Below are 16430 nucleotides of genomic sequence, written 5' to 3' on the forward strand. Positions count from 1 at the left end.
TGACTATGACGTCAATCAGATTGCACCTCTCCTCTGTACAGTGTATTCTCCAAAGACTCCTCAGCTTGCCCAGAGGAGAAAATAAGTTTCTGCAGGTGCCTAAAAGACCCTATGTGATCTCACTCCCAATCTACCTGCTACCTCTCCAACCCCATCTCCTACTGGTATTCTCCTTGTTTAAGCTGTGCTGGCAACACTGGCTTCCTTGCTTGGTTTGAAATAGTAACCCCGCTCCCAGCGCTAGCTACTGTCTTTTCACTGTTCTGTTTTCCCTCCCATGCACTGATCACTATCTGACACACAGTATGTCATATTTCTTTGTTTCATTTATTATCTTCTTCCATTCCTCCTACATTGGAATATATGCTCCATGACATGAAGATAGGAATTTTCTTTTCTTATCTTTCCTTTTTTTTGGCCTGGATCTGCAACTTCTAGAGCAGTATATGTGGCCAAAACAGGTGCACAGTCATTATTTTTTTCAATGAATGAATAAATCCATGGCCTCTCCTTGGCTCCTTATTGTTTTATGGCTTGAAGCCATGTAGTTTCCCCTGAAGGAGACAAGGGGGGGCCCCTCAGGTATAAATCAGAATCTGGTCATGAATACATGTTCAGAGATGTCAGATTCCACAAAATGTATCATTTTAGATCAACAAGGTAGGCACCTACCATGCGCTTGATTCTGGGGAAATGGTCTGTGGAGGAGGAGGTGATCGGCAGGCCCGGGTTGTTGCCTATGACCACACAATTTGGTCACTGTGCAAAGGTGTCAGGCAAGGGGGAGAGTAGGGGAGAAATCCAGCCTGTTCTCTGCTAGCCAATCCCTGGGCCCTATGGAGTAGTAGGAGAGAAGTCCTATTTGTAATTCCTATATCCACAGGGTCCACTCCATGGCACTTTACCAAAAATGCTCTCCTGGCTAACAACTGGCTCTAGTTGGTCTTTTTCTGTGGACACCCTCACCACCTACAGTCAACTCTAAGCCCCCAGCTCAACTCTCAGCCTTCACGATTGATTTTCCATTCAGGGCTGTTTTAGTTTAAGCATGCGGGCATGGCTTCTGAAAGAAAACTGGATCCAGTGAGCCCAGGAGTCTCCTTCACACAGTCCATCTCTCCACACACAGCATCTGGAAGACGGATAGCTGCTGATCTGCCACGGGTAGAATCGAGTAGAACTGACAGCCAAAAGCTCTCACTTTAATACCCTAAAATGTTTAGCTTTTTGCTTTAAGAGATTATACAGAATTTCTAAACGACTGCATTTAAGTAGCAACACGGCATTTCACTTTAGCATTTCCTTAAATTTGGGGGTAAAATTCCCAGGAAACGATCCTTCCTCAAGAAGGAATTCGTAACTCACGCGTAATGACTTTATCAATAATGCCTCTAACACAGACAGTGCCTGAGGCACCTAATCCCTATACTTGGGATTTTTGACCTAAAACATACCTGAAATGAGAATTTGTTTTAAAAAAACGTTTAGAATGCTTTCTATATCCCTCCGTTCTTCAAATCAGTTAAAATAATTCCAAGAATCATCTGTACACGGTATTCCAAACTTTTCCTTGCCTTGACTTGGTTATTCTTACCCAGGCCAGTGTTTTATTCCAGTTGACCCAGAAGTAGTTGTGCTCAAGTACAAATTGCTTTATACATTTGTGTGGGGATGCAAAGTAACTGACTTGTCCTTTGCTAGTGACAGTGACACATTGTGGATTGTCTAGGTTCTTTTCCCCCCACAGCTTAGATCTCCAACATATTTTTCGTAATGCCGCTTTCTTATTAAACTCAACTGAGATCAGTGTGCCTAACTGATCATCAGCTGGCGACAATTAAATCAAGAAGGGCTCCCAAAGGAGAAAAAGGGCAGAAGAAGAATCCAGGCATGGAGTTATTCTGAAATCTGTTCCCCGATCTTTTGCTTGCATCGTGTGCTAGTAAAATCTGGTGTGTGATAAATGTTTAGAGTTTGTATTCACATTATCAACTCAAGAGCAGCAAAACGTGTGAAAACAGTCTTTATTTTAACCAAACACAGACTCTAATACGGCATAATTAATGATCTATGGAAAAAGGCATTCTCCCCCCTTTTCTGTTGTTCTGCTTCCCAGTCTTGCCCCACAATCCTCCTTCTCCTCCTCCTAGAAATTGAGCTCTATCTCTACTCTCCAGTTTTATGTACATTGACATTCTCTCTACTGCCTTACTTAGATCCACAAACATTAGAAAAAATATTTTTAATGTCTATTTATTTTGAGAGAGTGCAAGCGGGGCAGGGGCATGCAGAAAGTGAGAGAGAGACAGAGTGAGAGAGAGAGAGAGAGAGGAAGAGAGAGAAACCCAAGCTACCAGCGCAGAGCCCGAGGCGGGGTTTAATCTCACAAACCTCAAGATCATGACCCGAGCTGAAGTCAAGTGTCAGACACGTAACCGACTGAGCCACCCAGGCGCCCCTAGATCTACAAACATTTTTAAGTCTATTGTTTCCTCATCCCATCTCCCCTTAACAGGGATTGCCTTGACCTGGCATGTATTGTCCCCAAACTATGTGAACAAACACTGTGTCCAGATCATTTGACTCCGTTTTCTCACAATGTGTTTGTTATTACTAAAACTCCCTAAAATCTGGATTCATTCCAGATGCATTGCATTATTGATTTGGCTTTCTCCAAAGACTTCTCATAATTTGCCAAATTCAACAACTTATTCTGAGTCCAAATCCCCCACATTAACTCTGTAGCACCCAGACGTGCCCTCTCATGGGGAAACCACTCACTCAGCGAAACTCCACTTGGTTCTTGGCTTTAGGCACAAGATGCTGACAATCTCCCCACAGTTCCTCTACCTCACTGATCCTTTCTGCTGTCTACTTTGTTTGTTCTCACGCCCTAATCAGATTCAAAACGTGAGAGTACCCTAGGGTTCTGTCCTTGACCCCGTTCTTTCCTTTGGCTGTGCACTTTTCCTATGTGATCTCACTCACTGCTTTGGCCAGCCCTCCACCGCTGACGGTGGAGCAGTTACTCACTCTGGGACTCAGGCAACAAAGCCAGCAACAGACTTCCCGGATCTGGTTTCCCGTCCCTACTCATTTCTCCTGGAGCACAAAGACTTGACCCCTTGCCTTCAAAAGCTTTCCCAAGGTGACTCCAGCTTCTTTTTAAAGTTTCATTCTTTGCTAGTCATCGACATGCCTGAGGCTATTTACATACCGGAAATTTGAGGGGAAATAATGCTTTTTGCTTTCCCCTGCATATCCCAGGGAAAAGCTGGGATGTTGGAGGAGGGGTCTTTGTCCTTGTCTGCCTCACTGTCTCCATCTCAGAGCTTAGACGATCCTGGTGGTTCCGCTCAGGAAATATTTGTACAATGAGTACAGGTACGGACAAATGCCTCAAAATCTGACCACTGGAATATTAAATAAGCTGCTCAAAGTCACCTTCATCTTAAAGCTTTTCTTAATCTCTCCATCTTGATTTATATTCTCAATCCCTTTGACCTTCATAGAACTTCGTGTGTAACACATATTTTACCTTGTATTTTAGTACTTTATGCAATTGTCTTGGTGTCCCTACTGGCTATTTCATACAGGCTATCTAAGAACAGGTACATCACATACACCTTGAAGTCCCCAAGTGGTCTTAACACAATTCATTGTACGAAGCAATAGCTTAATATGGACGTGTTCTGTTTCTTTTAATTCAAGGACTAACATACCTGCTGTGGAAATCACAAAGTTCCTGTTTCTTGCAGAATGTCCACCGTAACCGTTAGCTCGGGGTATGGCGCTTCCCTGTCACCTAATCGCTCAGAATTTCATTTCCTTTATAAATGGGGTTAATAATACTTATCTAATAGGGGGACTCAGAGGATTCTTTAATGAATGATGAAGCACACTCCAAGATCCTCAGAGGAAATAAAAGGATAAACATTATTATATCTCTTATCACTGCAGATAGCAGTTATTAAACTTTTCCATAAACAGGGACCAAGAACAATTTTAAGCCAAACTAATAGTTTACTAAGAGGAAGCTAGGGGTTTCCACAGTTGAGCTAACGTAAACACTTTGGCAAAAATTATTCCCTTCTTCCGCTGCTATTAATACAGGACAAGATGAGCTTTCCAAGTCTTAGTTTCCTCACCTGTTTAGTTGAAACATTGGACGAGTTTATCTCAAAGGGCCCTTGTAGCTCCCACATTCTGGCAAATCTTTTATTAACATCTCAAATCTCCGATGAATCGAATAGTCCTTTGTGTTTTTAAAATAACAGTCTACCAGCTCAATGGCTTTCTCCTAAGTGTTCCATTTCAGCCAAAGCGTTGAAGGACACGTGTAGACTTAAGAAAAAAAATCATTTGACAGTAGAATGCTGGAAAAAAATCATTCAGGGCACTCGGAACATGCAAATCTACATTTTTGAATCTTGGTGTCCTAGAAAATTTTTTAGCTTAGGGTAGAGGATAATCAGGACAGACTCATGTGTACTCCACATCACAAGCTAATCAGAATTTCTCACAAATAGAAATTAATGTTTCTCGTTAGCATTTTCCCTGGGGCTGGAGGTAATGCGTACCAAATTTCTCCTGGGAGTATTTTAGAATCCTAGTGTGGCAAGGCAGCTCAGTGAGGGTGTCAGGCATTTGGTAACAGACCAAGCAGTTTACTCTGCTTTTTTGGAGGATGCTTATGGAATGGATGATCTGAAATGTCCGACTGAACCGTGAGAAGGGCCTGCAGAGAAGATTGTTTTAGAAAACTCCCTCCTTGGCTCCTTCTACCTGACTTGAGTCTTCAAAATGGTCTTGAAAAATAACTAGACTGCAGCACTTTACAGCCCAGTCTTTGATGTAATAGAAGGTGTGTCCAGCTGTCTTCAGGATTTGTCATGATGCTTTTTAAAAAAAAAAATATTGTGGTAAAAAATATGTAATATAAATTCACCCTCCTAATATTTTGGGGCATAGAGTGCGGTATTGTTAACCATTTGTACATTGTGGTACGATGGATACCTAGAACATTTCATCCTTCATAACTGAAACTTCATCCACTGAACAACTTCTCCCCCTCCCCCCAGTCCTTGGCAACCACCATTCTACTTCCTGGGTCTAGAAGTCTGACTATTTCAGATATCTCGGGTAAGTGGACTCGTGCCGTACTTGTCTTTCTGACTGGCTTATTTCACTTAGCGTGACGTCCTCAGGGTTTATCATGTTGTACCTTATGTCAGGACTTCCTCTTTTTTTCAGATTTTGTTCACAATATTCTAGTCTTTCTAGTGCCTCTAGGGGATGATGTGGTTTTTTCCTAGGAAGGAGAGAAACTTCCCTGAAATATTTTAATAAAAGAGTTACTCTCCCAGGTTAATGCCAGAGTTTGGTTTTCCATGGTCCATGAGACAAGCTTTAAGAGGTTTGTTTCAGTAATTGGGTCACATTCAGGTGATGTCACTGGTACCTCAAATACACTAAAGTAACAAATACACTAAAAAAAACAAAACACAAATGGTAAGCACAGCCCCTCTTCTCACTCAACAGCAACGTATTTTCAGTGACCAACTAATTTTTAGCTTTAGTATTACGTAGAGAAAAGCAGCATCTTCCGGGGATCATCGGGTGGTATGGTGGGTGTATGATTCGTGAGAACGTTGTACCTATGAACACCCTAGTATTAATACAATAGATACAATAAAAGCATAGAGTTGAGCAGCAAACATGGAATGCTTCCAAGTATCCCTTGTATCCTAACTCTTTTCCCACAGAGGCTTCAGCAGGATAAATGACATGGTTTCTAGAACTAGATACGTTTACATTCTGGCTTTACCACTTACTAGTTGGCTTTGAACCACCTCTCTAAGCCTCAGTTTCCTTGCTGGTAAAATTAATGTCGCATGTGTTTCCCAGGACTGTAGGGGAATGAAATGTGATTTAGGAAGCAGTGGGTCACAGGCTCCTGATCTAGCCCAGTTCCTGCCGCAAATAAGCAAATAAACCTCAGACCCTGACCCTTTCTCATACTTGGGAAGCCAATGCTTTCAACTCGCATCGAAATGTCTAGATATCCGAAAAGATGTGAACTCTGCTCAAAGAAATACCGGCAGATAAGAGGTTGAATGTACAAAAGAGATAAATCAGGAGCTGACTATTTGCTTTACAAAAGAAGTCTCTGATTAACGGTAAGATTAATGGCACCCAGTTTTGCGGCACCTCCTGGTCTGTTTGTAAACCCTGGTCTGAGCTTTACGGAATTCTCCTCATCCTGAAAAGAGTCCTTTGTAGAGCTTTCTAGTGTTCCTCCAAGACTCAAACTCTTACATTTTTGTTTCCCTACAAGTTTTTAAGGCGGCAGCGACTGGGTAATTTGTAGTACATATTTACGTCTTACGGAGCTTTGAAAGGAAATCCAAATCAGGCCAGACTGACCTCCCTGCAAGTCATTTCTATATATCCTGGTCCTACCAAAAAAGAAAACAGAGTGTCGTAAAACCTGAGCTATTGTGAATTCCTGCAGGATAGGAGTTATTAACTTTGACCATAATTAAATCTCCTGGTTACAAGTGCTGGCGCTTGACCCAACTATTCCTTTGGCCAAAATTTGTAACAAACAGCTAGTCAAGGAAGTTCTTTCTATTTTCTCCAAAGCTTCCACCTTGGCCCAGAGTCAGGTATCTGAGACACATAAACACGCACGGATGTTCTCCCAGCCTCCTGTTTCCGAGGTTTCTGGAGCAGGTGATCATTAATGCAAATTTATGGGCCATTACAGAATTTTGAAAAGATGTGTTGCGGTTGAATAAAGAGCATAAGCTTTTCGTACTTGCTTTTTAGTTACTAAATATGAAAAAAAAAAAAAAAAAAAAAGGAAGTTACAGATTTTAGCCGTACTGGTTTCTAGGAAAGGTACTGAGCTAAACATTCCCTGACAGAAACAAAACAATTCTCCTAGACGAGGGTGATTTCTTTGGCAAAAAATACAGGTTTCTTGTATTTACAAAAGTGGTCTGAGGATCGAAAGCAAGCAGTCTCAAAGAAGGGTCTGTTGCTAGTTCTCCTGTGAGGGGCCGAGTGTGGGGCCGTAGGAGCCCGTGAAACACTCGGTTCGCAGGTTGGGTGTGTGTACATATGTGATGGTATTGCTCGAAACTTCTCCCCTGCCCCTTCCCTAAAAAAATTGCTTACGCTGAGTGAAAGCAAATAGCTCAGAGTGCTATTAGTTCCTGTTTAAATTTAAAGTGAGGACTAAGCAAAACACCGTTTTATGAAAGGAGTATTTTTAGGAATGAATGGGTTAGTCAGTCAGTCCTCGAGAAGTAGGTTTTAAGCGCGCCACGGCTACAGCTTGGTAAAGAAACGCGTGTGCAACGGAGATGTTTGCTTTCTTAGAAAACACATTTTTTGGTGGCGTTCTAGATGATTCTGTAGTCACCACAGGCATTGCTCCTGTCTTGCTCTCCCGAGGTGGCCAGTTCTTTTAGCTTCCAGTAGACACACACGGTTGCCATCTGGCCCTTTGCGATTTTTCCTATATAGCTTTTCGAGATCAGCACAAAAGGTTCTGAAATATATATTTATTTTTATTTTATTAAAACGAAGGGATGTGGCCATAGCAAAAGCAGATCTATTTTTTCATGTTAATAGCCAGATCACTTTGTTTCTATTTTGCTCTAGTAAATAAAAAGTACTGTTTCCTCTGACATTTATTTTTCTGGCCCTAAGATTAGGAAAAACTGACCAGAGGGAAAGATCACTTACTGTCACTCTGCTTAGCTTGCACTTTAATGATAAGAAAATCATTTTCTGAGATCTCTTTCAAGCTGAAAATGTTTCACCCAATCTGTTTGCATTTTTAATAACAGTGAAATAAGCAAACCCTCGATAACAGCATTTCGCATTAATTTTTAATAATCTCATGGCTTTTAAGTTGCCCTTTGTATCTTGGTGGGGGAAAACATTCTATAGAAAATTAATCAGGAAGTAAATTTATTTCCGATGCTTTCCTTATTCTTGGAGAGTTAGAGAGTCAATGGCACGGGCTGCCAAATATTTCTGAACGTGCTTGCTCAGACACAACGCCACCGAGGCAAACAGCCAAGATGATAGTTTTTAATTTTCTGCTTAGTAATATTTCCTCTCTCTTCATGGTTGGATTCTCCTTGGCTCCACGGTGCTAAGCTGCCTCTACAAACAGCCTTTATGATTGATTACTGCTAGCCCAAGGGTACCTGAAATTGTCTGTTGAGCCACTGTAAAGACCTGAGTGCAGCAATATTTATCATTCACTACTTCACCAAAGTGATAAAAATTTGTTGAACATCTACTGCATAGCAAGTCTTGTATGGGGTACTAGGGGCATGGTACTGATCAGTTCAGCGGTGGTCAAAACAACATAGCAGTGGGGACACAGCTGGCCTTCTATACATTCTTTGCAAAGGTACCTCTATGGTGCCCTCAGGCCAGGCAATGTTTAGGAGTATCTTCACGCACTGCGTCCCTCCCACTCCCCGGCCTGATCTGTTCTGGCTTCAGATTCCTCAACTGAAGGAAGAAATAATAGCTCCCTCATTGCACTCGTGTGAGGGTTAGATGGAAGATTCTCATTACAATGCTTGGCACAAAGTGCAATCATAAAGGTTGACTATTCTTACTGTCATCTGCAATAATGGTAATAGTTCAAAAAGTAATAACTGTCATTTATTTTCTGCTATGCATTTATATGATGGGCTCTCCATTGGGTGCTATTAGGTATATTATCTGTAATTCTCTCAACAATCCTTTGAGATGAGTCTGACAATTTAAATCCAGAGAATTTAAGAGGCTTGGTCAGGACTGTCCAGCTATTGGGACCACCCAGGTCTTTTCTTTCTCATAGTTGACTACATGGCAAGAAATGGCTCATGGCTTGATGATCCAGTCCCCACTGGGGGAATGCTGGGGTGTGAGGAGAGATTGGTCCACACATGATTTCAGGAATCATGTCCAGATCCACAGCCCTAACACTAGCAGTGAGTAGGCAGATGCCTCAGATGGTCTTGGGTAGATCTGTTCCCCCATCTCTACCACCCCTCCTTTGCATTATGGGATCCACTGCCGGCACAAGAGAGGGCAAGGGAAACCCTTCTTCCTGGCACAGGGAATCCAACCAATGCCCCCCAGGTCATGTGACCTGGAAGAGGACTTTGGCATTTCTGGGCACCAATTTCCTCACATAGAATGAGAAGAGCTGGTTCTAGGATTCTTCCTCTTTAGATAAGGAAGCAACGGTTAAGTATTGAGTGCATTCAGGCTTTACATCTGGTAATTCATTTAATTCTCCCAGTGACCTTTGAGAAAAAAAAATCTTATTTATGATTCCATCCAAAGTTGTCCAGTTATTTAATGGCAGAATCAGCCCAGAAATCTAACTCTGCCCAATTCCAAAGCTCAAGATCATTCCTCATCACCACACTGCCTGAGGGTTTGCGTTTGTTTCCCAGTAATGGTGACCTGGGCATCTTCTATCTTTCGGCAAAGGTTGTAGAATACGTTGCCATATGTATCCTGAAACAAATGCCACCCAATCTTGATGGCCTTCCCTGTAACGGCCAATTTTCAAGTGAGTTGCAATGAAGAGTCACATTGCAATATGAATTATGGTCTTCTTCTTTGTTCATGTCTTCTAACCTGGATTCTCCTAGCATTCTTTTCATCTCTACTTGTCACATGGCAGCACAATCACAAGTTTGCTTTGGGCCTGGTTGTCTGGAAGTCAGGGAAGCTTTCCACCTAACTTTGTGTTACTGAGCAGGGGAAAGATTATCCTACCGCAAATGTGTTTCACGCACCACCCCGTCCTAACCTAAATGCTTGCACAGCCACGCTCCCACTGCTGGCAATTTTGCTGAAGTGGAGTTCGTAATTAAAATCCTCCTTGGCTTCTATAGCTTCTCTCCTACTCAAGTTACATATTTCAAGTGGTTATTATGCTTAATACAGCAACTTTCAAATCGAAATTAAAAAATTAAGGGTTGGATGCCTAAACGGAAACAATGCCAATAAATACTCTCATGATATTCCTATACGTAATAGCTTTTGATAACCAGGCCTTCCAGGTATTATATGTGTATTTGAAAATAAGCACTCACAGATCCAGTTTACACCTGATATAATTATTCCCCATCCTGCCTTTCTGAGATCATAAAAGTAACAAGATTATTCCACCAAAGGCAAATAATACTTAGAAACAATTAGAACAACTTAATGAAAGGAATAATTAAATGTATGTTAAATAACAATATATCAAACACATTTGTGTTTGAAAGGAATATCTTTTCATGAGCAGAGTTCTGACTGATGTCAGCATGAATCTTCATTCTCTTGGATTCTCATCCAAAATACCAAAATATTTTTCCCCTGTAGGATTGTAAAATAAAGTATATTCCAGTTCCCGCCAGATAAGACAGTGTTTCACATTACCATATTTACACTTTAGCATTCCAATACTACAGCAGGGAAACAATTCTTGAAATGCTCCTCATTTTCTGCACTTTATGAGTAAGAAATCCCCATGGCTAACATTTGTATCTGCCTGGTTCCTCTTCCCAAACTTGTTAACAGCATTTTGAAAAATTCCATTTTAAACCTATCTGTCTAGTTTTTTTTTTTAATTTTAACATTTATTCATTTTTTGAAAGACAGAGACAGACAGAGCACAAGCAGGGGTGGGGCGGAGAGAGAGGGGGACACAGCCGCTGAAGCAGGCTCCAGGCTCTGAGCCATCAGCATAGAGCCCCTCGCGGGGCTTGAACTCACAAACCGCAAGATCATGACCTGAGCCGAAGTCGGATGCCCAACCTACCGAGCCACCCAGGTGCCCTAAGTTTTGTGTTTTTTTTTTTTTAAAACAAAACAAAATATATGTGTGTTGGAGTGGGTATTCTACAAACTCCACTTGACAATGGGATGGCTTCAGGGCATCAATCTTTTCAGGATTCTCCTGAAATTCTCCTACGGGGAATATTCCATAGGACTACATGCCCAAGTGTGGTGAAAATGGAAGCTCTTCATTTTGCGGGATGTTTTGCAGGATATTTTCACCTCCTGGAAGCAGTCTACACTCCTCCTGCCTTCCTCTATTTTTCGTCTATAATTTTAGCTACATACAAAAAAATCCTCCTGTAAAGGCAATCATTTCTAGAAATTAATAGTTTTTCAGATAAAGCCCTCACTATGAAAAATACTTTTTTCTTTGTAAGGTTTCTGGACACAACTAATAAAAAAATATTAAGCACACATTACTTTAGGGTAAAATATATTAATAACCAATCTCTAATGTCACAAAATTGCATGTGACCTCATAATTTTTTCATCGCAATTCACTTGAGTAACACAAAACAGATAATGCTGCTATCTCTAGAAGGAAGATCAGTTCCTAAAGGTTTACATGATCAATGCCAGTGTAGCAGCATTAGGGACACAACTGTGTCCTCCGTGGGGGTGGATTATATTTGTCTCCTTAATGCAGCTGAAGTTGGCATCGGACCTTTTGGCAACCTTGTCCCAAGGGATGGTCAATGAGCTTATGGTCAAAGAAAACTCTTAAGTCTGTTTCAGCCCTGCCACATGCCATCTGACAGATATTTCTGGTTATTCCCACTTTCAGGCACATTGTTCTTGACTCCTCGTAATTGGGTTACTGCTGAATTGAGAGTGAAGTGATGTGTGTCAATTCCAGGCCAGAGACTTTAATTACTGCTGTGAGACCCTCCAGACCTCTTTGTCTTCTACCTTGGCAACTGGCAATGTTCAAGATGGCGGCTACACTCTCACCCTGAGCTCTAGGGTAAGAGATATGGAAGTAAGCAAGAGACAATATAGGATGTAGCCTGAGTAAGAAATAAATCTTTTGCTATGATAAGCCACCAAGATTTGCGAGCTACTTGTTACTATTGTGTTACTCAGCCTATCCAGATTGATGCAAACACTAAGGAATTTTTAGGAGAAAATGTCACATTATAAAGTAAGGGACACAAATTTTATTATGTATCCATGACTATCACTGTGATTATTATCTTGACTCATTAACCTAGGACTGCACTAGCCCATCTGACAATTTTGTGTAATTTGGAATAGATCCCGCCCCCAGGGCATGTGTCCTAGAGATCAGAGTGTGACCTGAGTTTCAGGCTCACCAGCTCTCTTTCCTTGGCACCTTGTGCTACGATCCATTTAATTTAAACTAGGCAACGGCATGTTTGGTCTTAATTCCTTGTAAGGATTACACATGCTAACGATCCTCTTTCTGCTGTCTTCAAAACCACTGATTTCTTTTTACAGTACAATGATTTATGCAGTACTTTTGTGTTTGCAAAGACTTTTTCACAAAATGGTAATAATTGTAATTATACTTAATTGGCAATGTTGATGTGAGTATCAAATGAGATAATGTATGTGAACAATGCTTTGTTAACTACAAAATTCTTTACCTGGTGAGTCATTCATATCTCCTCTAATGACTACAGTCTTTGGAAGCAGACAGGCAGACAATTCCACCATCTTACAGATGGGCATGCTATGATTCTACCAGGTACGGTGACTTGTCCAGACCACTCGGTGTGTCATAAAGTCGGACGTGAGGCCACGTCTTTGGATTCCCAACCCATTTCATCTTCTATTTTCCCACATGAGCTAGAGGAAAGCTGGTGTGTCAGCAGGCGTCTAGCAAATAAACAGGACTAGGAGTCATGGGTGGTATAATCAAAAACCCTTTGCAGTGTTGAAGATATCAACCTCGCTGATTTATTTCTTATTTTTCTCAGTGGAGAAATTTGCAGGAAATGATCTCCTTTCGAGAAAGGGCTAAATTCCAGAAGGTTCATGGTGCAGATAAGAAACCATTTCCTGGGAGAGGAGACCACTGCATTGTTTGTTTCTCTAGACCCAAGTGTGAACTCCCAACGCTAAACAGGGATGCTCAGAAAAGAGCCCCCAGCACTACTCTGTGCCCCGCACTTTGCATATGCATTTCAGAATCTGACTCACAAAGTACAAATTATTTATGTATATAAACTTGCTCTAAGCTAAATCAATTTAAATAAATATTTTATGAGTTTGCTTTACTGTGTGCCGTGTTGGTTTTTCTTTGTAATGATGATGAGAATCTATTGGTCATTGAAGCAACAATTCAGGATGGTGGAATGGTGTCACATTTGAAAGAACAGTGGTGGTTGTGGCAGGGGAGTATGTCTCCCATGGGAAACTGGAGAAAATATTAAAAACAAAGGTGTATCGCACACAATAGAACACTTATTTCACAGAATGTGTAGAGCGTCGGGGGTGGGTAGTAGAAGAACGTGGACACTGGAAACACAAATACAGTTGATTTTTGTTATTTGTGGTAGTTATGATCTGTAAGGTCGTTGAGAACACTGAAGTAATGAATATTGAACAATGCATTGGTCTCAGGGGAAGTATGGGTTAGTTTCCTGCGAGTCTCTGGTCAACCAATCAATATGTAGCCTTTTAAATGTACGTCTGTTCTATTTAAAGACATACCCCCCCCCCCCCCCCCCCCCCGCCCACCGCCCATATACATGTAATTCATTAACAATGGACTCAGGCCCGACAGCAGTATAAGTAATACTCAAGCAAAGCTTCTCTAACACATACATTTTTCTCAATGAGGCACATCACAGCCTTCTCACACTTAGGACAACTAGATAGCACTTCAGTCCTATGCTTGAGAGGGGGTCATTTTAACCAGTCACATTACCAACCCCCCCAACCCTAAAACAACAAGAAAACACAAACATATGAAATACGTGGCACTAAATAGAGTGTGAAAAGGATGCTGTTTACAGTAGGAGAGCTGAAACAAGGAGGCAGAGCATTGCCTCGTTTGACCTCAGTTGGCAGCATGCATATTGGGTGACTCAGATTTTTGCCACTTTGCACAGGCCTGCAAATCACTGCAAAGCTCTGTTGAGTATTGATTTTGGGGTTACAAATACACTTTACAGATATGGAATTCATGAATGATGATTATAATGGTTCTGTTACTTCTTAGCTTGGCCAAGCTACCCAAGTGTTCTGAGCTTTAGTTTTCTCATGCATAGAGTGCCGATGATACTGTTGTTTAGAGTAGCAGGGGATTATATGAACATAAATGTAAGGCACACAATATGTGGGAGAAGTTTAATAAATGGTAGCTGCATTGTTATCATCATGGAGCAGCATAGAGAGGAGAAAACATCCTGACAGAATAGCAAAAGTATAGGTGGTGCCAGAAAAATCTGGTTTCCAATCCAAGTTCCATCACAAAGTAACTGTGTGACTTTGGACAAGTTGTCTTTTGTCCAAAGTTAGAGACTCAATTTTCTGCTCTGCAAAACGAGTAGGATATCAAACTCACAGTAATATCTAAGTGCGTACGTGTGCATTAAATTGAAAAGTGCTCACACTGGCATAGAAAGACCTCAAGAAAAGTCGGTTTCATTCTCTATATCCCCATATTATTTCATTATCAACTAGAATGTTAGCCAATTGATGCGGGTCTGTAGAATTTTTTTTAAAAAGGGGAATATCCTTTCAATTTGTCTGATGGTTAGACAAAATTATGCCAAATAAAGCATCAAAGGCAACGAGGCATTCGTGGGCATGCACATATGTACACCACCATCTTTCTCCTCTGCCATGTAAAAAAAAAGAGAGAAAGAAAGAAACTTTGGGTAATTTTGTGACAATTTTTAAAAGTAGGATTTGGGAATTACAGTGCAAAAGAGAAAAAGAGAATTTGACCATTATTCTGTACAATGTTCCAAAATTTACTTCGTTTTAAGGGTTTCCCAGTTTACTCAGGAAATAACACTTGACTAGTGACAGAGACTCTCGCAGAATTTGGCAGAAGAGGGAGCTTTCCTGTGGGTTAAACAAAGGGTCAGTGACGAGGAGTAAGATGGCGAGGGGCACCACTGAGATGATGTGGACGTCAGACTACAGCTGAGCACAGGTGGGGGACAATGATTACTGATGAACTGAGTTTAAGATAGACGAGTACATTTGGCAGGAAAGTTACGAAGCTGATGAAATGAAAGACTATTAGAAAATGTCCAATTTTGAAACTCTTCTCTTTTATTTAAAAAAAAATTTTTTTCAACGTTTTTTATTTATTTTTGGGACAGAGAGAGACAGAGCATGAACGGGGGAGGGGCAGAGAGAGAGGGAGACACAGAATCGGAAACAGGCTCCAGGCTCCGAGCCATCAGCCCAGAGCCTGACGCGGGGCTCGAACTCACGGACCGCGAGATGGTGACCTGGCTGAAGTCGGACGCTTAACCGACTGCGCCACCCAGGCGCCCCAAAACTCTTCTCTTTTAGATATTTCTTGATTTTAATTCATAGTCTAATTACATGATATCTGTTGAATACACAGACATAGGCACAGGCAAGACATTCATCTGGAATATCCCTGCCTCTCAATTAGACATTCCTGGAAAAGTCTGACCAGGGGGCTGCACTCTCAATCCTGAGGATCGTCTTGACCTTGTGTCAATGACCCAGGTAAGGAAGAGTAAGGAACAGCAGCCCACTGGGCTGTCTGCAAAGTTAAGCTGACTTGAAGGGGTAGCCAGCCTCATCATTCTGTAATGGGTCTTCAAAAACATGTTCGCCAGAGATGGAGATGAGAAAGCCCCTTTGTTAGTCCCACCTCTTGCACTTCTGCTCCTACAGGGGATAATTTAGAAAATCCCCTGCATGTTTCCAGCTTGGAGATCTGGGCTCGTCTCAAGGACCGGACAAATTCCTAAAACATGGATGTACAGTCTTTTGTCACTCAACTTATTTTGAAAAAAGCATTGAGCTGAAACGTGAGTGAGGATCTGGTGTATCCTGCCAATGGCAAATGTACTGCCATTGCATATCTAGCCAATGGCAAGTACTTTATTTGTTCATCAATCATCGTGGGTATGATTGGGTATGACTGAGAATTAATATCCCCATTTTGTTTGTGACAAAAACCCTGATGCAGAGATTAACCAGGATGAAGCAGAAATGCAAGACTGAGAAAACAAACAAAAAACAAACTGTGTCGCTAGAGAAAGAGAACATGCGGTCAAGAACCAGAAAGTTCTTGACTTCCAATTCAGATAGTTCCTGATTGATAGACTATACTGATAGTTCTCAGCTGAAATTAATAATATGCAGTGGTTGTTTAAATAATGCAAATGAACAGGTTTTTCATCATACCTTGACTGTTACCCAATTTAAACTTCCACCTTAAAGCTTCATTTTAGAAGCTTTGTTGTTGTTAATCATAATATCTTGTTAAGAATTGTTAGTCTCTGTCCAAAAAAAAACAAAAACAAAAACAAAAACAAAACAAAAACAAAAAAAACCCACACTTTTTTTCCCCAGAAAAATAAACTGAGAATTTAACCTGCTTTGCAGAAATG

The 16430-nt window shown here is 41.2% G+C and overlaps 1 protein-coding gene across 2 annotated transcripts in view; it reads right to left on the reverse strand.

Moving 5' to 3' along the window:
• Positions 1 to 16430, reverse strand: part of GPC6 (glypican 6) — a 1126333-nt gene that overhangs the window by 154082 nt on the left and 955821 nt on the right. The window lies entirely within an intron of this gene.

This window comes from Neofelis nebulosa, chromosome 1 (genome assembly GCF_028018385.1).
Source record: "Neofelis nebulosa isolate mNeoNeb1 chromosome 1, mNeoNeb1.pri, whole genome shotgun sequence".
In the NCBI taxonomy this organism is placed as follows: domain Eukaryota; kingdom Metazoa; phylum Chordata; class Mammalia; order Carnivora; family Felidae; genus Neofelis; species Neofelis nebulosa.